The 20,569-nt window shown below is 35.9% G+C and overlaps 1 long non-coding RNA gene across 1 annotated transcript in view; it reads left to right on the top strand.

Moving 5' to 3' along the window:
* The window catches only part of LOC132518139 (uncharacterized), a 49,513-nt gene that overhangs the window by 19,704 nt on the left and 9,240 nt on the right, over positions 1-20,569 (top strand). The window contains exon 2 of the long non-coding RNA XR_009539866.1: positions 9,888-10,026. This is a non-coding gene — a long non-coding RNA (uncharacterized LOC132518139). The remainder of the gene's footprint in view (positions 1-9,887; positions 10,027-20,569) is intronic.

Here is a 20,569-nt window from a genome sequence, read left to right as displayed (position 1 = left end):
GAGCATTTAATCTATTCATGTTTAAGGTAATTATCAATATTATGTTCCTATTACCATTTTCTTAATTGTTATGGGTTTGTTTTTGTAGGTCCTTTTCTTCTCTTGTGTTTTGCACTTAGAGAAGTTCCTTTAGCATTTGTTGTAAAGCTGGTGTGTTGGTGTGAATTCTCTTAACTTTTGCTTGTCTGTAAAGCTTTTGATTTCTCCATTGAATCTGAAGGAGATCCTTGCTGGGTAGAGTAATTTTGGTTGTAGTTTCTTCCCTTTTGTCACTTTAAATATATCATGCTACTCCCTTCTGGCTTGAAGAGTTTCTGCTGAGAAGTCAGCTGTTAACCTTTTGGGAGTTCCATTGTATTTTTTTTTCTCTTGCTGTTTTCAATAATTTTTCTTTGTCTTTAATTTTTGTCACTTTGATCACTATATGTCTTGGCATGTTTCTCCTTGGATTTATCCTGCTTGGGACTCTCTGTGCTTCCTGGACTTGGGTGGCTATTACCTTTCCCATGTTAGGGAAGTTTTCAACTATAATCTCTTCAAATATTTTCTTAGGTTCTTTCTCTCTCTCTTCTCCTTCTGGGACCCCTATAATGTGAATGTTGTTACATTTAATGTTGTCCCAGATCTCTCTTAAGCTGTCTTCATTTCTTTTCATTCTTTATTCTTTATTCTGTTCTGTGGCAGTGAATTCCACCATTCTCTCTTCCAGGTCACTTATCTGTTCTTCTGCCTTGGTTATTCTGCTATTGATTCCTTCTGGTGTATTTTTCATTTCAGTTATTGTATTGTTCAACTGTTTGTTCTTTAATTCTTCTAGGTCTTTGTTAAACATTTCTTGCATCTTCTCGATCTTTACCTCCATTCTTTTTCCGAGGTCCTGGATCATATTCACTATCATTATTCTGAATACTTTTTCTGGAAGTTGCCTATCTCCACTTCATTTAGTTGTGTTTCTTGGGTTTTATCTTGTTCTTTCATCTGGTACAAAGTCCTCTCCCTTTTCATTTTGTCAGTCTTTATGTGAATGTGGTTTTCCTTCCACAGGCTGCAGAACTGTAGTTCTTCTTGCTTCTGCTCTCTGCCAATTTCTTTTTATTCTTTTTTCTTTTCTTTTTTCTGTTCACCTTAAGTGATTTCCATTTCTCTGTCTTCCAGCTTGCTGATCCATTCCTCTGTATCTCATCTATTGTTGATTCTTTCTATTGTCTTTTTTTTTAAATTCAGTTATTGTATTCTTCAGCTCTGTTTCATTTTTATATATATATATTTTCTAACCCTTTGTTAAAATTCTCACTGTGTTCGTCCACTCTTCTCCCAAGTTCTTTGAGCATCTTTATGATCATTACCTTGAACTTTTTATTTGGTAGATTATTTATCTCCACTTCACTTAGTCCTTCTACTGGGGTTTTATCTTCTTCCTTTGTTTGGAACATATTACTCTGTTGCCTCATTTTGCTAATTAGCTGTTTTTACTCCTATGAATTTGGTAGTTTATTTATGTTTCCCAAACTTGAAGCCATTCCTCTTTGTAGGAGATGTCTTATGTGTCCCAGCAGCACACTCCCTCAGTCACCAGGTCTATTTGCTCTGAGAGTGACCCCTGTGTGTGCTGCATGGGCCTTTCTTTTGTAATGGGATGACTACTGTGGGCAGTCTTCTAGGTGTGGCTGGCCTCTGGTCCATTTGGTTGCCAGGCCCTGTCTTGTGTGGAGGCTGATGGCTACTATTGGGCAGGACAGTGTCATAAGGCAGCTGGCTGCAGAGCCCCAGGAGGTCCCAGTGCTAGTGCTTACCCACTGGTGGGTAGATCTAGGCTCTGGGGTGGATGTTTCCTGGATCTAGTGTTGGCCTGCTGGTGGGTGGGGCTGGGGCTTAGGGTTCCTGGGGCTGGTGCTGATCTGCTGGTGGGTGGACTGGGTTCTGACAGAGAAGTCTGTGGAGCCCCAGAGATCTGGGGCCAGGATCTGCCTGCTGATGGGTAGAGCCATGTCCTGGTACCTCTGTCTGCAGGGGCCAGGAGTCCCAGAGCTGGTTTTGGCCTGCAGGGCTGAGGACCAGAACATCCTGGGGCTACTGCTGACTAACTGGTAGGTAGAGCTGGGTCTCAGGATCTCTGACAGCAGGGCCCTTTATGTCCTGGAGTTTGTTTGTTGAACCGCTGGTGAATGGGGCTGGGTTCTGGTCCCTTTGCTGGACAGGACTGAGTCCTGGGGTGGGTGTGAGCTCATGGGGTCTGAAGGCAGCAAGCCTGCTGGTGGTTGGGGCTATGTCTCTGCCTACCTAGTTGCTTGGCCTGACGTGTTCCAGTAATGATGCTGACCTGGTAGGGCCAGGTCCTGGTGCCAATAAGCTAGAGGCAGGGTTCCAAAATGGCATTCATCGTTCCCCTTGTTACTGTGGAATTATTATATCTTTTTGGTTCTCAGTCATTTGTAAAATGAATTATGTTTCAGTTTCAGAAAGAAATGCAGTTTCGGTATGTATTAATCTAGGTAAGAGGCACTATAGCATCTTATAAATATTAATGGTTTATTCTGAATTTGTAAGTTTGTGACTTATAAATTATGAATCCATCCAATATCATGCTGGGTAATACTTTTTAAAGTTTCAAAAATGAAATATGCTTTCTAGGGGGCATATGTTTTGAGAAAATGAATACAACAGAGTTATTATCCTTTGGATTTTTAAAACATATTGGCTCATCCTTGTGATTATTCATCATGACTCTAGAGGTGAAAAGTAAAACTTAAATCACTTTCTATTTCTGTAGTTTAGGAGCAAAAAGTAAACAGGCAACAGTGAGGAAGGGTGGTGGTGACAATATCACTATGTAGAGCAGTAATGCTTTCACCTTGTCAGAATGAGAGCAACATACTTTATGCAGACAGCCAATAAATTCCTTATGGGAGAAGAGAGAAAAGTAGAATTTTCCATGTATCAGAATAAGTGGAAAAAGAAAAAAAGAAATCCAGCACAAGAACCATGTTTCTGGCTGGAGAATTAAATTTGCTTTTGTACTGATTTGATTAGAATCCAGTCCTCAGATCTGGGTCATGTGTGTCATTTGAATACACACATTTATGTTTTCAAATCAAACATTATTGCTGTATTGCATGATTTACTAGAGTTTAAGATAAACTCTGATAAGTTATAAATCATTTAATAATTTGGATATAGGTATAAAAAGAACAAGGTTATTAAGAGACCCAAGCAATTGAGCTCCAGAACACAATCTTGCTTGAGGCTTATCTAGTGAAAATATCATGTTGGCACAATTTGACACCACAATTCAGGTTTTATTTTAAGATATGAATATTGGTCTGACAATAAAAAGCCAGAGGTATAGGGTACATTCTATAGGTACATGTGTGGATTATAATCTCGGAAAAATTGGAGAAATTTTATTTTGGATGTATTGATATTAGAAGTAACAAAAGTGGTGAATCAGCTATTTAACAGTGTTCAAAAATACAAACTATCAGTAAGATCAAAGGAAGACAGAGTGAAGCAACAGAGCAAGAGACAGATGAGAGAACAAAAAAAAAAAAAAGGAAAAATTATGAGTATATGTAATTGATGGGATAAATTCTGCATATGAAAACCTGAAATAGTAAAACTGATTAACTAGAAGACTGGTGATTAATTTCAATGGAAACTATTCCTCTCCTTATGAAAGGATTAACCTGAAGGACCCCTTAATAAGGTCTTAAATGTTTTACAAAATATTATCTACTTTGCCTTGAGAAAAAGAAATCTATAACTGAGGAATTAGAAGCAGAGCTAATAGAAAGTTAATTGAAAAAAACCCAAGGGGCTTCCCTGGTGGTGCAGTGGTTGAGAGTCCACCGATGCAGGGGACATGGGTTCATGCCCCGGTCCGGGAGGGTCTCACAGGCCGCGGAGCGGCTGGGCCCGTGAGCCATGGCTGCTGAGCCTGCGCGTCCGGAGCCTGTGCTCCGCAACGGGAGAGGCCACAACGGTGAGAGGCCCACGTACCGCAAAAAAAACAAAACAAAAAACCAAAAAAAACCCAAAAAACAACCAAAAAAAACCCCAAAACAGTAAACTAACTCTGAAACTAAAAGTAAGTCAGTGAAGAAAGATCTATTTTTAAATTCAGATGCAAACGTAGGATTTCCTCAATGAATTGCAATATCATTGACCCAATCTGTTTTTAGTTCCATATATTGACATAGCATTCTGCCTACTAACCTCAGTTGCAAAGATTGCCCAGGAAATAACAGGAAGTAGGGATGTTAAAAATCAGAATTTTATAGGAGTAAATAGTAAGCAATTAAGGAGAATCAAGACACTTAAAATGTTTTAGGAATGGAGTACACTACATCATATAATACTAGAGTAAAAAATTTACAACGAATTGGATTTGGGCAGTATATTTTCCCCCTGAAAATTGCTGGAGTGGTTAAGAAACCTATGGAAGTTATATGCTCTTTGATACATTTGGATATTTAAGGCCAGCTCTGAGACAGAACTTCATCTGGAATTATATTTTTGATGAAGACTCAATCTCAAAGTTAAGTTGCTTTAAAACTCTTAATTTTCCCTCCCCATCTTCATGCCCCATCTAAATACAACCACTGCCCTTCTTGCTTCCTCCCTTGCCTTCCACATATAACTATCACATGTGCAACACATATTTTAGTCTGTTTTTATGGGGCAAGTTTCTGATTTTACCACATCATTCAAGTAGTTTCATGCCAGCATTTCTATTTTAACAATAAATATTATGCACCATTCATAAACTTCTGGCAACTCAATTTACCAAATCTTGTAACAGGGAGGTTAAATATGAAGGGATGGATTAAAAAAGAAATTACACTTTAAAATAAGTGGAAGCATTTAGTTACTAAGTTTGAAGCAGATACTGATGGAAAAATATTTGTGAAGGGAACGTAGAATAAAGTATACTTATTGGTACATTGTACTCACTCATTGGAAATGAAACTGTATTGATCTTTTATCATATCTTCAATTCAATATTGATCACTTTTTTAAGTAAAGAAATAAATTATATGTAAAATGTTCGGACACTTGAACTATCAAGTAAATATTTTCTTCTGGTGATTATGATTCTATTTTAAAGTATAAATGAAATAATTTGCAGGAGCATGATTTCTCTGTTTGCATTGATTTGGATGAGTAAGTGTAGCATTGTTTATGCAAAACAAATGAAGGTAAGAAAAAAGAAATCTAAATAAATATGAATCTAATTTTCATTTCAAAATTTTTAAATTATGCACATCTGTAGATGTCTAAGAAACACAATTAAGCAATTAATCACTGCATAAAGAAGCTAAAAGATTATGAAAACATTAGCATAGAATGTGATTGTTACTGAATCTTTTATTTATATATTTTTCTCTTTTCTTCAAAACAGAATAATGCAATGGCTTAAATACCTGCAAATGTGTCATTTAGTCAATGGCTAGAAATAGCCTTCATTAGAAATGATTCAAAATATGGTCTATTGCAATGGTTCCAAAACCTGGCTAAATATCATAATTCCCAGAAACAATTTTCAGAAATACAGATGCTCAGGCTTTCTTCTTGGAGATTTTGATTTAGTAAGAGGTGAGACTTAAATATTTTTAAGAGGCATCATTATAAGATATTATGTCCAATAATCTTTTGTACACATCTTCCTCCATCACATTTCTCTGCCTACCAGTACTATTTTATATAAATATTTAATTGTGCTCTACTGTCATATTCTCAAGGGTATGCAGATTCTCTATGTTTTTAAATTTTGTGATCATACTTTGATGATAATTTATTGTATAATCTCACCTATATGAAATGTTCAGAAAAAGCAAATTCATAGAGACAGAAAGTAGATTAGTGGTTTCCATTGGCTGAGGGGAGAGGGAATATGGGAGAGACTGCTAACAGGTATAGGATTTCTTTCTGGGGTGATGAAAATGTTCTGAAATAATTACTGGTGATGGTTGCATAACCCCACAAATATACTAAAAGCAACTGGAGTATTGTTTAAAGGGGTGAATTTTATGCTATGTTAATTACATTTCATATTTAAAATGTGATGAAGCAAAACAATTTTTGATAATAATATAAAATTTGATATTAACATGTTCCAGATAATCTAGGTTACTGCTAAATAACCAAGTATTGTTTGGATCCATTAGTGTCAAGTTGCACTACTGTATATTCAGAAGCAAATGAAAAATAAAAAAGGAGAATTGAATGTATAAAGAATATATGTGGACAAGTCAAAGCTAAATATGTTGCGGTTTTTCAGATAGGGAAAATTGGTGTGAGAATTGAATTTTCGTAGTATTTATACGAAATAGATGTGCCAGACTCAAAGATTGTGTGACATAGTTTCAGCACCACATTCATGTTGTGATCAGCAATTTGGCTTCCACAAAGCAAAACATCCTTGAAATGAAGTTGGTGTGTACATGCCATTCGTATAAAGCTAATCTTTTATTCATGTAGGACTATTTCCTTTATGGAAATTTTCCTTTCTTGGTTGTTGTTGCTGTGACAGACTGTCCTACCCTTGGATCCATCCCTTCCCCTTTTAAAACCTGTCTCTTTCTTTTTTCTATCTCATCTATACTTGTAGTTTTTTTTTAATGTACCTCAGAAATAAAAAAGCACAGTCAAAACTATGAGACATTAAAGATAATCAAGTCATCTTTGTTTATGTTGTCTTTAATCACCCAGGGATTTTCTTAAGAATGTCATTACATGACTTTAAAGTGAAGCTTCACACAAAACAGAATGTATAAAATGACTGATTCTAGGGTTTTCCACACACCACTCCACCCTATAAATATTTTTATTTTTCCAAATTCTTTTTGGGTGAAGACTTTTAATTGAAAAGTGATTTTTGATGTTAGTAAGATTTTCATTTTTTTTTAAGTATACTTTCCACACAGTGTGGAAAGGCAAGAATTGAATTACCAGCAAATATGGCAGTTAAGTTAATATTTTGTTTTGTTATGAAACAATTATCCAAGAAACATATTCAAGACCCTAGTTTAGAATTACTATAAGTCTATTTTTTGTCCTTTGTTTTGAGTTTCATGAAGTAGCCTATAACTTTACAACATTATTGATAATATTCTTAAACTCTTTTCCATTTCAAACGGATGACAGATTACTTCATTGGATATTTGAAGACGTCTACAGTGATCAGCTAACTGAAAGCTAATTAGTTTATTTGGAAAAAACTTCTTGGATAATAAGAATTTCCACTCATGGGCTTCCCTCGTGGTGCAGTGGTTGAGAGTCCGCCTGCCAATGCAGGGGACATGGATGGGTTCATGCCCTGGTCCGGGAAGATCCCGCATGCTGTGGAGCGGCTAGGCCCGTGAGCCATGGCTGCTGAGCCCGTGCGTCCAGAGCCTGTACTCTGCAACGGGAGAGGCCACAGCAGTGAGAGGCCCGTGTACCACAAAAAAAAAAAAAAAAAAAAAAAGAATTTCCACTCACAAATTAGGTTTTCAATATGCTACTAAGTTGTACCTGATAATCTCATTTATTCTTTTTTGGATGGACATTGTTTCCAAGTTTTACTTAAATTATGGTCACTTTAATTCAATGATGAAATAGAACTTTGGGTTTTGTTTCAAAATTAAAGAATTTAATTTTAAATATTTTACTTAGTTGATTGCCAACTACCCTGTTTTAATTTGTTTTTCCTAGATAGGTTATACTGTTCTGCTCCAACGCATTCCTTCTTTCTTTATTATTTTATTTCCTTTTGTTTCTTAGCAATGCAATGATAAATTAATGTTTATTGAAACACATTATCTTTGTTAACTTACCAGCATTAGCCATGAATCCATATTCCTTTTCATCACAATAAGAAATGCATTGCTTAATAAGAAAATATATCCCAGATGAGCAGTTTGAAATATTATGTTTTATTGTTGGTATTCTCGGTAGGCATTCCTTCTAAGGAAGAAAATTTGTCTTCTGTAGGCAAATTGTTATTCTGCTTATTACTTTGCTCTCATTATAATGTCTTCGTCTTAGCAGTGCACAACTTCTGTGCACAATATGTCTTGTTGTGTTTGTGCTGGTTTTAGTGCTTAGATGCTGTCTTTGACATGACAGGGGTTGCTATCCTGATAGGTAGAAAAGAAATCTGTGAATTGAATGATGGATTAATAGAAATAACAATCTGTGTTTAGATATGTAAAATCATTGATCTACCTATTGAGTCAACATTTTTCTTATCCTCCTTGAGCATATACCTGTATAAAATGGTTTGGGGAATGTGTAAGAGAATGAAAAACTGACTTTAAGTAGTTTGTAATCTATATCTGGTCACATTCTCCATATGCAGAACTTCTGATTCTATGAAAATGTGATCATGCAGTTGTAGAGCTAGAATAAATTCTTTTCAAGAATTACCTTAACTATTTCTCTCACTACAAACATGAACATATTCAAATCATCTCCCCAGTAAAAATCATCTTTCAAGGAAGACCCTGGAATTTATATCTCTACCTATAGCACATCTAACTTTGAAAGACTTCCTCTATACCAGACACTGAGATAAGCTCTTTATGTGTCGAATATTATTTCTTTCAATAAATCTACCAGCCTCACATTAAAAATAGGAAATAAAGACTCTGTGGTATAAGGAAGCTAGGTTTGTCTGGTCTCAGAAGCAGAGCTGTTAATCACTGTATTCAATGCATGCTCACATTTTACATAAATGCATTGTTCATCCATCAAACAGAATAAGGTCCAGAATTTATAAACAAATTCATTTTTCTCAGTTTTTGCTTTTCCCTCATTTATGTCATTTGGTTTACTTTTAAATCTCAGAGGAAAACATATCAGTGAGTCAATTGTAAAAAAATTTATACATAATATTTACCTGGAATATATCTCACTTCAATTCACCCTCTTTCTTCATGGATATACCTTCTCATGGATGCAATTCCTCCTATGTCACTTTTCAAATGCACTACATTGTACTTCAGAGGTTTATTGTTGTTCCTATTATTCTTTTTTTGAGTATATTCAGGCATTTTATTTTCTCAGTACAGAGTTCATTTTTCTTTCTTTTTTTTCTCTCTCTTTTTAAGAGGTTGCTCTCCATGTGACTCTAATTAACTACTGTATTTATATATAAGATGATTTTCCTGTGACTTTATATTAGGTCCTTAACTAATAAGCAGACACTTGTACATTTCTAGGTTACAAGGAGAAAGAATTTTTCATTCAGAAATTAGTCAAACTTCACACAGAACTTGAATGTCCTTAATATTTTTTACCAGGTCTAAATGATATTTTTAACCATTCTATGACTCAAAACATTTCTTCTTCTTCATATGAATATAAAGAACAGATAGAGTGCCATTTTGATTCATTGATGACAGTAGGACAGAAAAAATAAACAATCTTTAGAGTTGTGGTAGTTTTGGGAGATTGGAATAAGGGATTGAAAGATTTAGAACATCATTTCAACACTTCTGTGGGAAAAATTAATCCAAATTATATGAAACTGTTGTTCTAACATTCAGGGCATTACACATTTGATTGCATTTTGGGAACATTGTATCCTATGCCCATACATAAATAGATGTTTTTCTTTTCAGAAGAAAGTTTTAATTGACTTTGTAAAAATTAAGACTAGAGAGAGGGGGGAGGAGAGAGAGAGAGAATTATTAGACAATTTAGAAGAATAGAACTAAAATGTATATTAATTATTGTTACTAAGTATATTATTTACAGTAGAATCCAGAATATATCCTTGTAACATAATATAAATGTGTTAAAATGTGATAGAAATGTGCAAAGTAACCTAAGTAAAAACTGAATATGGATTTCTAGTATTCAAGAATTTGGGGACAAAAGTTAATAAAAATATATTCTTCTTGTAGGCCTAAGTAAATGACCAGGAGAAACCAAAATATCACCTTAGTCTGGATTTATTTCTTTCACCTGAATATGAGACACTGGTGTTTTGAAAGTTAATTTAGAATCATGCAGTATGCAATGGACACACAGATGTCAACAAGGGTAAGTGAGGGTCATCACCAAGCTTTACTGGGAATTGTCAAAATGCTATGAGGGTGTGACTTGCAATAAGATAGGCATTTCACAGTTTGCTTCCTACACACCTTAATCATTGTGAATCCAAGAGAGAGAGTTAATAAGGACAGGTTTTGCAATGAGTTTTTTTTTTCCCAGTGAAATAAGATTGTGGCACTTTTAATATTTCATATGGAATCTATCTATGCATTGCTCTCACAGGATTCTCTCTCAAGAGGGATATAGTCTTTGTAAGTCACAGAGGAAGTAAAAGTAAATGTTACAAAATAAAAGTTGCCTTCACTCTGTTCTACAGTATATCTGAACTCAGAAGATCCCTTCCTCATTTCTAATGCTCCACTTCACCCCCAACCAAAATATGTGTCAGCTAGGAAAAGGTATGAAATTCTAGCATAGGATATGGTGCCTTAATCCAAGGAGGCTGTACAAAGACTAGTATTTCAAATTGACATTTTGTTTCATTCTCTGGCAGATTTTATCCTCCTTTAGGTAATAATACCCTCAAGTACACTTTATTTACACCATAATAAAATGGTCTCTTTTTTGGGGTAAAAAAAGAGTTCAGTCTCAAGTTGTTCTCTGCTTTGAAGCCTGTTTCACTAGGATAGCATCTGGGGGTGGAAAGTGGAGAATGATGTATGGTTATATGCCCAGTAGGTTTTTGGGAACTGTTGTTTTTCCCATCTTCCCTCCTTTCTTCCATTTTGTCACTGAATGCACAATGGTATTTGATGGTCTCTGGAGCTATATGCCTTGCCCACTCAAACATTGTGCACTCTGCAAGTCTCTGATACTAAAGTGTGAAGAGAGTGTAACTTGTGATGTGTTTTATATGTTTAGGCAAAGTTTGGGTGGTTGAGGCTTTTATCCACATTCCATTCATTGTATCTAAAAGTTCAAGTTAAGATCTTCTGAATCTTACAACCCAAATTACATACTCATTCTCATTCATTCATTCCATCAATATTTATTAAGCATCCACTATGTTCCATGTACTATGCTTAGTTTTAAGAAAAATAAGATGTGATTTCAATCTTCGATGAACTCCAGACTTCGGGCTTTGGGAAAATGATAAGCAAGATTTTAAAATAATTACTATGTGAAAAGAGTTGTAACTGAGATGTGCACTAAGTATCCTTGCAGCACCAGGGTGAAAGTGACTAATTCTCTCCTGGGGAGGTTAGGAAGCCCTTAGCGAGAAGGTAACATTTGAGCAGGAAACATACTTAAAACACAGTTGTTAGAAAAGATCAATTTCAGCTAGAGGCAGAAGATTCACTATTGCTATATAAGGGACAATGTTTCCCGAAGAGTTCTTTGCCCTCTACATATAAAATTTCTAAGAAAACTTAGAAATATCAGAACTGCAATAGAAGCTAAACTTATTAGTTACTGAAAGGGCTGAGAGTGTTGAAATGACCTGCATCTGCTTCTAGAAGGTGTACTTCATTTGATATATTTCTTGCCTGCTTTGATTGTATAATATGGCATATCATAGTTATCTCATTTTCAGATCCAAAATAATGTACTATATTTTTCTTATTCTTTTAGTTTTATCATTGCTTCCTGCAATAAATAGATTTTAAAATTAACATCTGTCTTAGTTTGTTCAGGCTGCTATAACAGAATACCATAAACTGGGTAGCTTATAAACACCAAAAATTTATTTCTCATAGATCTGGAGACTGGTGAATCCATGATCAAAGCACTGGCAGATTTTCTGTCTGGTGAGGACTTATTTTCTCATTCACAGACAGCTGTCTTTTTGCTAACCTCATGTGGTAGACGAGGGCAGGGAGCTCTCTAGGGTCTCCTTTATGAGGGCACTCATTCATGAGGGCTCATTCTTAAGACCTAATCACCTCCAGAAGGCCCCACCTCCAAACACCATCCAATGGGGATTAGGCTTCAACATATACAATCCAGGGAGACACAAATGTGCAGTCTGTAGTAACATTTACCTAGGGTTTCTTTATCCTGGCACTATTAACATTTAAGCCAGTAATTTTTTTGTAATGTTGAAGTTATTTTGTGTTTTGTAGGATGTTTAGCAGCATCTCTGGCATTTACTTACTAGATGCCAGTAGAACCCCCTAACTGTGACAACCAAAATTGTCTCCAGACATTACCAAGTGTCCCCAGGGGGCAAAATCACCTCAGTTGAGAATTACTGATTTACTTTAATTCCAATGTTTTTAAGCACTGTTTTTCATTTTTAAAAATCAGATACTGTCCTAGAATCATTCTTGTCCTTTAGCAAAATATTACTATTACTATCATTATTATTTTGTGTTTGGACAGTCACAATGTAATTTTAAGGAGAGAGAAGTATTATTTTTGATCACATCCAGGATTTTCTTAGGTAATTGGGTCCAGCTTTTGGATATATCACTTAGTGATACACATCACCTTTTTCTTCCCTCAGAGAAATAGATACTTTAGATGATTTTATAGAATCATAGAAAAGCACAGGCCCAAGGTGTGCTGCTACCCCTGCCTATCTAGGGTCATGTCTCATGTATATGTTTTCACAATTCAACACAATACAGCCAGAAATTCCTTTGTGAGTATATAGGTTATAATACATTCCTCTGGCTGGCCAGAGCTGGGGAGGGGGACATGGAGAACAGTAAGAAAATGGATGGGAGGAAGCATAGATCCTCTTTCAATCTGAACTACCTGTGAGTGCCTGCTACTCCCATCTAATAGAGGTAGCAAATCATGAGAAAATGGAAAAAATAGTTATTGTTCAGAGAATTGTCTGAGATACTTTCCAGTTTAAAACTAGGGGCAGGCAGGCCAGGATATAATACTAAGAACAGAAATAAAACCGTATATTTACCACTTCAGTGCTACTTCCTGATATGAGGAAAAAACTTCTCTCTGCTTACCCTCTGCACTCTTGAGGTTTCTTTATTAAATTGTCAAAAGTTCCATTCAGCATCACAGAAATTGAGTTTCTTTTATTCTGAGCAAAAGGGAGAATGTTGAATAAATGGTAAACGAACAATTGTGCTTTAAAGAAAACTAAGTTCAGCAATCATGTTATAAAATGCAGGATATTCAAATACAGAAAGAATCATTCTAAAGTCTGTCTCATTTTTCTACTTTAATATTTAATGTATGTGAGAATACATGGAAAACATTTTAAACTAGTTCTCTTCTTAAAGAGAAATGTTTGGAAATTGAAAAACTTATCTAATCAAAATGTACAATGTTCCAATCACCAAAGAATGCTAGTTTGAAATTCTACTATAGAATGTCTTTTCTAACATCTATTAAATATAGCTCTGCTGAGGTTCTGGGTAAAAAAAGCTGCACAAATACTTTTTGTTTTCCTAAGAGCTTCTAATTTAAGACACTGAAAAGTTACATATGTATATCTAGTATAAGTGATAAAGTGATAGCAGAATGAGTGGAGAGATAATTTTTTCTTTAAACCTCAACATTTAAATTAATAAGATATATACTATTTAGTTAAAGGAAGTTTTTCTGCAGCTGTTTGGAGGACAAGATCTTGTTGAACTTAACATATAATGATGAACTTATATATAATGATGAAATACTACGGTCCATCTTTTTTTTTTTTTTTTTTTTTGCGGTACGCAGGCCTCTCACTGTTGTGGCCTCTCCCATTGCAGAGCACAGGCTCCGGACGCGCAGGCTCAGTGGCCATGGCTCACGGGCCCAGCCGCTCCGTGGCATGTGGGATCTTCCCAGACCAGGGCACGAACCCATGTCCCCTGCATCGGCAGGCAGACTCTCAACCACTGCACCACCAGGGAAGCCCTAGGGTCCATCTTTATACAAAGTCTAGAGTAAAAACTAAAATGATGAATGCTAGTCAACAAATCCGATTTTTATTTTATTCTGTTATTAATGTATGCATGCATGCATACATTTTAACAAGTTGTACAGTGCTGTAAGATTTATGAGGACAAGGAAATTCCTTCCTTTATCTTCCCACTGACCTTCGATATGGTCTATTCTGCAGAACAACAAGACAAAAAAACTGCAATTCCTATAGATATTTATTTATTGAATTTAACTCCATATTTCCATTTTCTACCCTAAAGTTGCTATTTCTTTTTTTTTAATTTTTATGGTTGTAGAATTTTTTAACTTGTATTCTATTCAATTTTATTTTGTTTTTAAATTATTTTTTATTGGATTATAGTTGATTTACAATGTTGTATTTGTTTCTGCTGTAGAGCAAAGGGAATCAGTTATACATATACATATATCCACTCTTTTATACATTCTATTCTCATTAAAGGTCATTAGAGAGTATTGAGTGCACTTCCCTGTGCTATGCAGTAGGTTATTATCAGTTATCTATTTTATATATAATAGAAAGTATATGTCAATTCCAATCTCCCAATTTACTATTTCTTAATTTATGGATTTTGGTAATACTTTATTGACTTCTTATTATGATAGACGAGTGTGCTAGGTCACATGTGACACCCAGTTGGACATTCAATTACTTCAATTAGATGAAGGTGGAAATGGCTTGGTGGGAGCATGAGGGGTGGAAACTCAGAAGCTCCAGGATCATGACGAGTTGCAGCAGGGATAGGGGAGGATGGGAGTATCAGCTGATTCTTCTAGGTGCTAGGGAATACAGCTGGACCTGGTTACAAAGCAGGCTCTCCATATTGACCAGGCCAAGAGGACAACACCCAGCTGAAGGACCAAGTGGAGCATAGAAGGCCGGCCACCCTGTGCCTTTGGATTGGAGAATTTAACTCACTTACATGTAAGCTGTGTGGCTGACAGGGTCTTGGTGCTCTGGCCTGGTATCAGGCCTGAGCCTCTGAGGTGGGAGAGCTGAGTTCAGGACATTGGACCAACAGTGATTTCTGGCCCCATGTAATATCAATTGGCCAGAGCTCTCCCAGAGATTTCCATCTCAACGAAGACCCAGCTCCACTCAACGATCAGCACACTCCAGGGCTGGACACCCCATGCCAAACACCTAGCAAGAGAGGAACACAACCCCACACATTAGTAGAGAGGCTGCCTAAAATCATACTAAGTTCACAGACACCACAAAACACACCACCAGACATGGTCCTGCCCACCAGAAGGACAAGATCCAGCCTCATTCACAAGAAAACAGGCACCAGTCCCCTCCACCAGGAAGCCTATACAACCCACTGAACCAAACTTACCCACTGGGGGCAGACACCAAAACAACAGGAACTATGAACATGCAGCCTGCAAAAAGGAGAACCCAAGCACAATAAGTTAAGCAAAATGTGAAGACAGAGAAATATGCAGCATAGGAAGGAGCAAAGTAAAAACCCACCACGCCAAACAAATGAAGAGGAAATAGGCAGTCTACCTGAAAAAAAATTCAGAGTAATGACAGTAAAGATGATCCAGAATCTTGGAAATAGAATGGAGAAAAAACAAGAAATGTTTAACAAGGACCTAGAAGAACTAAAGAGCAAACAAACAATGATGAACAACACGATAGATGAAATTAAAAATTCTCTCGAAGGGATCAATAGCAGAATAACTGAGGCAGAAGAATGGATAAGTGACCTGGAAGATAAAATAGTGGAAATAACTACTTCAGGGCAGAATAAAGAAAAAAGAATGAAAAGAACTGAGGACAGTCTCAGAGACCTCTGGGACAATATTAAACACATCAACTTCGAATTATAGGGGTCCCAGAAGAAGAAGAGAAAAAGAAAGGGACTGAGAAAATATTTGAAGAGATTATAGTTGAATACTTCCCTAATATGGGAAAGGAAATAGTCAATCAAGTCCAGGAAGCACAGAGAGTCCCATACAGGATAAATCCAAGGAGAAACATGCCAAAACACATATTAATCAAACTATCAAAAATTAAATACAAAGAAAAAATATTAAAAGCAACAATGGAAAAACAACAAATAACATATAAGGGAATACCCTTAAGGTTAACAGCTGATCTTTCAGCAGAAACTGTGCAAGCCAGAAGGGAGTGGCAGGACATATTGAAAGTGATGAAAGGGAAAAAGCTACAACCAAGATTACTCTACACAGCAAGGATCTCATTCAGTTTTGATGATGAAATTAAATCTTTACAGACAAGCAAAAGTTAGGAGAATTCAGTACAAACACACCAGCTTTACAACAAATGCTAAAGGAACGTCTCTAGGCAGGAAACACAAAGGAAAGAAAAGACCTACAATAACAAACCCAAAACAATTAAAAAAATGGAAATAGGAACATACATATCAATAATTATCTTAAATGTAAATGGATTAAATGCTCCAACCAAAAAACATAGACTGGCTGAATGGATACAAAAGCAAGAACTGTATATATGCTGTCTACAAGAGACTGACTTCAGACCTAGAGACACATACAGACTGAAAGTAAGGGGCTGGAAAAAGATATTCCATGCAAATGAAAATCAAAAGAAAGCTGGCATAGCAATACTCATATCAGATAAACTAGACTTTAAAATAAAGAATGTTACAAGAGACAAGGAAGGACACTATATAATGATCAAGGGATCAATCCAAGAAGAACACATAACAATTGTAAATATTTATGTACCCGATATAGGAGCACCTCAATACATAAGGCAAATGCTAACAGCCATAAAAGGGGAAATCAACAGTAACATAATAATAGGAGGGGACTTTAACACACCACTTTCACCTATGGACAGATCATCCAAAGTGAAAATAAATAAGGAAACACAAGCTCTAAATGACATGCTAAACAAGATGAACTTAATTGATAGTTACAGGATATTCCATCCAAAAACAACAGAATAAACTTTCTTCTCAAGTGCTCATGGAACATTCTCCAGGATAGATCATATCGTGGGTCACAAATCGAATCTTGGTAAATTGAAGGAAATTTAATTGTATCAAGTATCTTTTTGGACCACAACACTATGAGACTAGTATCAGTTACAGAAAAAAAACTGTAAAAAATACAAACACATGGAGGCGAAACAATGCAGTACTATAAAAACAAAAGATCACTTAATAAAGAGGAAATCAAAAAATACCTAGAAAATATGACAATGAAAACACAATGACCCAAAACCTATAGGATGCAGAAAAGCAGTTCTAAGCGGGAAGTTTATAGCAATATATCCTACCTCAAGAAACAAGAAAATCCAAAATAAACAACCTAACCTTCCACCTAAAGGAATTAGAGAAAGAAGAACACAGAAACCCCAAAGTTAACAGAAGGAAAGAAATGACAAACATCAGATCAGAAATAAATGAAAAAGAAATGAAAGAAACGAGAGCAAAGATCAATAAAACTAAAAGCTGGCTCTTTGAGAAGATAAACAAAACTGATAAACCATTAGCCAGGCTCATCAAGAAAAAAAGGGAGTAGACTCAAATCAATAGAATTAGAAATGAAAAAAGGGAAGTAACAACTGACTCTGCAGAAATACAAAGGATCATGAGAGATTACTACAAGGAACTATATGCCAATAAAATGGACAACCTGGAAGAATTTGGCAAATTCATAGAAAAGCACAACCTTCTGAGACTGAACCAGGAAGAAATAGAAAATAAGAACAGACCAGTCACAAGCACTGAAATTGAAACTGTGATTAAAAATCTTCCAACAAACAAAAGCCCAGAACCAGATGGCTTCACTAGAGAAGAGATAACACCTATCCATCTCAAACTCTTCCAAAATATCAGAGAGGGAGGAACACCCCCAAACTCATTCTATGAGGCCACCATCACCCTGATACAAAAACCAGACAAAGATGTCACAAAAAAAAAAAAAAAAAACTACAGGCCAATATCACTGATGAACATAGATGCAAAAATCCTCAACTAAATACTAGCAAACTGAATCCAACAGCAAATTAAAAGGATCATAAATCATGATCTAGTGGGATTTATCCCAGGAGTGCAAGGATTCTTCAATAGCTGAAAATCAATCAGTGTGATACACTATATTAACAGACTGAAGGAGAAAAACCATATGATAATCTCAATAGATGGAGAAAAATCTTTCAGTAAAATTCAACATCCATTTATGATAAAAACCCTCCAAAAGTAGGTATAGAGGGAATTACCTCTAAATAATAAAGGCCATATAGAACAAGCCCACAGCCAACATCATCCTCAATGGTGAAAAACTGAAACAGTTTTCACTAAGATATGGAAGAAGACAAGGTTGCCCACTTCTCACCACTATTATTCAACATAGTTTTGGGATTCTTAGCCACAACAATCAGAGATAAAAAAGAAATAAAGGAATCCAAATTGGAAAAGAAGTAAAACTGTCACTGTTTGCAGATGACATGATACCATACATAAGAATCCTAAAGATGCTACCAGAAAACTACTAGAGCTAATCAATGAATTTGGTAAAGTAGCAGGATACAAAATTAATGCACAGAAATCTCTTGCATTCTTATACACTAATGATGAAAAATCTGAAACAGAAATTAAGGAAACACTCCCATTTACCATTGCAGCAAAAAGAATCAAATACCTAGGAATAAACCTACCTAAGGAGACAAAAGACCTGTATGCAGAACACTATAAGACACTGATGAAAGAAATTAAAGATGATACAAACAGATGGAGAGATATACCATGTTTCTGGTTGGGAAGAATCAACATTGTGAAATTGACTATACGACCCAAAGCAATCTACAGATTCAGTGCAATCCCTATCAAACTACCAATGTCATTTTTCACAGAACTAGAACAAAAAATTGCACAATTTGTATAGAAACACATAAGACCCCGAATAGCCCAAACAATCTTGAGAAAGAAAAATGGAGCTGGAGGAATCATGCTCCCTGACTTCAGACTCTACTGCAAAGCTACAGTAATCAAGACAGTATGATACTGGCACAAAAACAGAAAGATAGACCAATGGAACAGGATAGAAAGCCCAGAGATAAACCCATGCACCTATGGTCAACTTATCTTTGATAAAGGAGGCAAGAATATACAGTGGAGAAAAGTCAACCCCTTCAATAAGTGGTGCTGGGAAAACTGCACAGCTACATGTAAAAGAATGAAATTAGAACACTCCTTAATACTGTATACAAAAATAAACTCAAAATAGATTAAAGACCTAAATGTAAGGACAGACACTATGAAACTCTTAGAGGAAAACATACACAGAACACTCTATGACATAAATCACAGCAAGATCTGTTTTGACCCACCTCTTAAAGAAATGGAAACAAAAACAAAATTAAACAAATGGGATCTAATGAAACTTCAAACATTTTACACAACAAAGGAAACCATAAGGAAGATGAAAAGACTACCCTCAGAATGGGAAAAAAAATATTTGCAAACCAACTGACAAGGGACTAATCTCCAAAATATACAAGCAGCTCATGCAGCTCAATATCAAAATAACAAAAAACCCAATCCAAAGATGGGCAGAAGACATAAATAGATATTTCTCCAAAGAAGATATACAGATTGCCAACAAACACAAAAAAGGATGCTCAAAATCACTAATCATTAGAGAAATGTAAGTCAAAACTACAATGAGGTATCACCTCACACCGTCAGAATGGCCATCATCAAAAAAATCTACATACAATAAATGCTGGAGAGGGTGTGGAGAAAAGGGAACCCTCTTGCACTGTTGGTGGGAATGTAAATTGATTCAGCCACTATGGAAAACAGTATGGAGGTTCCTTAAAAAATGAAAAATAGAACTACCATATGACACAGCAATGCCACTACTGGGCATATACCCTTAGAAAACCATAATTCAAAAAGAGTCATGTACCACAATGTCCATTGCAGCTCTATTTACAATAGCCAGGACATGGAAGCAACCTAAGTGTCCATCAACAGTTGACTGGATAAAGAAGAGGTGGCACATATGTACAATGGAATATTACTCAGCCATAATGAAACAAAATTGAGTTATTTGTAGTGAGGTGATTGGACCTAGAGTCTGCCTTACAGAGTGAAGTCAGAAAGAGAAAAACAAATACCATATGGTAACACATATATATGTAATCTAAAAGGAAAAATTGGTTCTGAAGAACCTCAGGACAGGACAGGAATAAAGATGCAGATGTAGAGAATGGACTTGAGGACACGGGGAGGGGGAAGGGTAAGCTGGGATGAAGTGAGAGAGTGGCATGGACATATACACACTACCAAATGTAAAATAGATAGCTAGTGGTTAGCAGCCGCATACATAGGGAGATCGGCTTGGTGCTTTGTGACCATCTAGATGGTTGGGATAGGGAGGGTGAGAGGGAAGTGCAAGAGGGAGGGGATATAGGGATATATGTATACGTATAACTGATTCACTTTTTTACACAGCAGGAACTAACACAACATTGTAAAACTATTATACTGCAATAAAGATTTCAAAAAAACCCCCACCAATGTAATATGTAAACCTTGGTTGGGCCCTGGACTAAATAAATAACCAGCTGTATAAGAGAAAAAAAAAAAGGAAAAAAGAAATGGCTGGGTGGGTTTCTAAAGAAGCTTCCTTAAAAAGGTGGTGAGTCAGTCAGCAGGCACTACTTCCA

This window comes from Lagenorhynchus albirostris, chromosome 3 (assembly GCF_949774975.1).
Source record: "Lagenorhynchus albirostris chromosome 3, mLagAlb1.1, whole genome shotgun sequence".
NCBI lineage: Eukaryota > Metazoa > Chordata > Mammalia > Artiodactyla > Delphinidae > Lagenorhynchus > Lagenorhynchus albirostris.
Note: the sequence above shows the minus strand (reverse complement) of the source record. Positions and strands in the feature narration are given on the sequence as shown.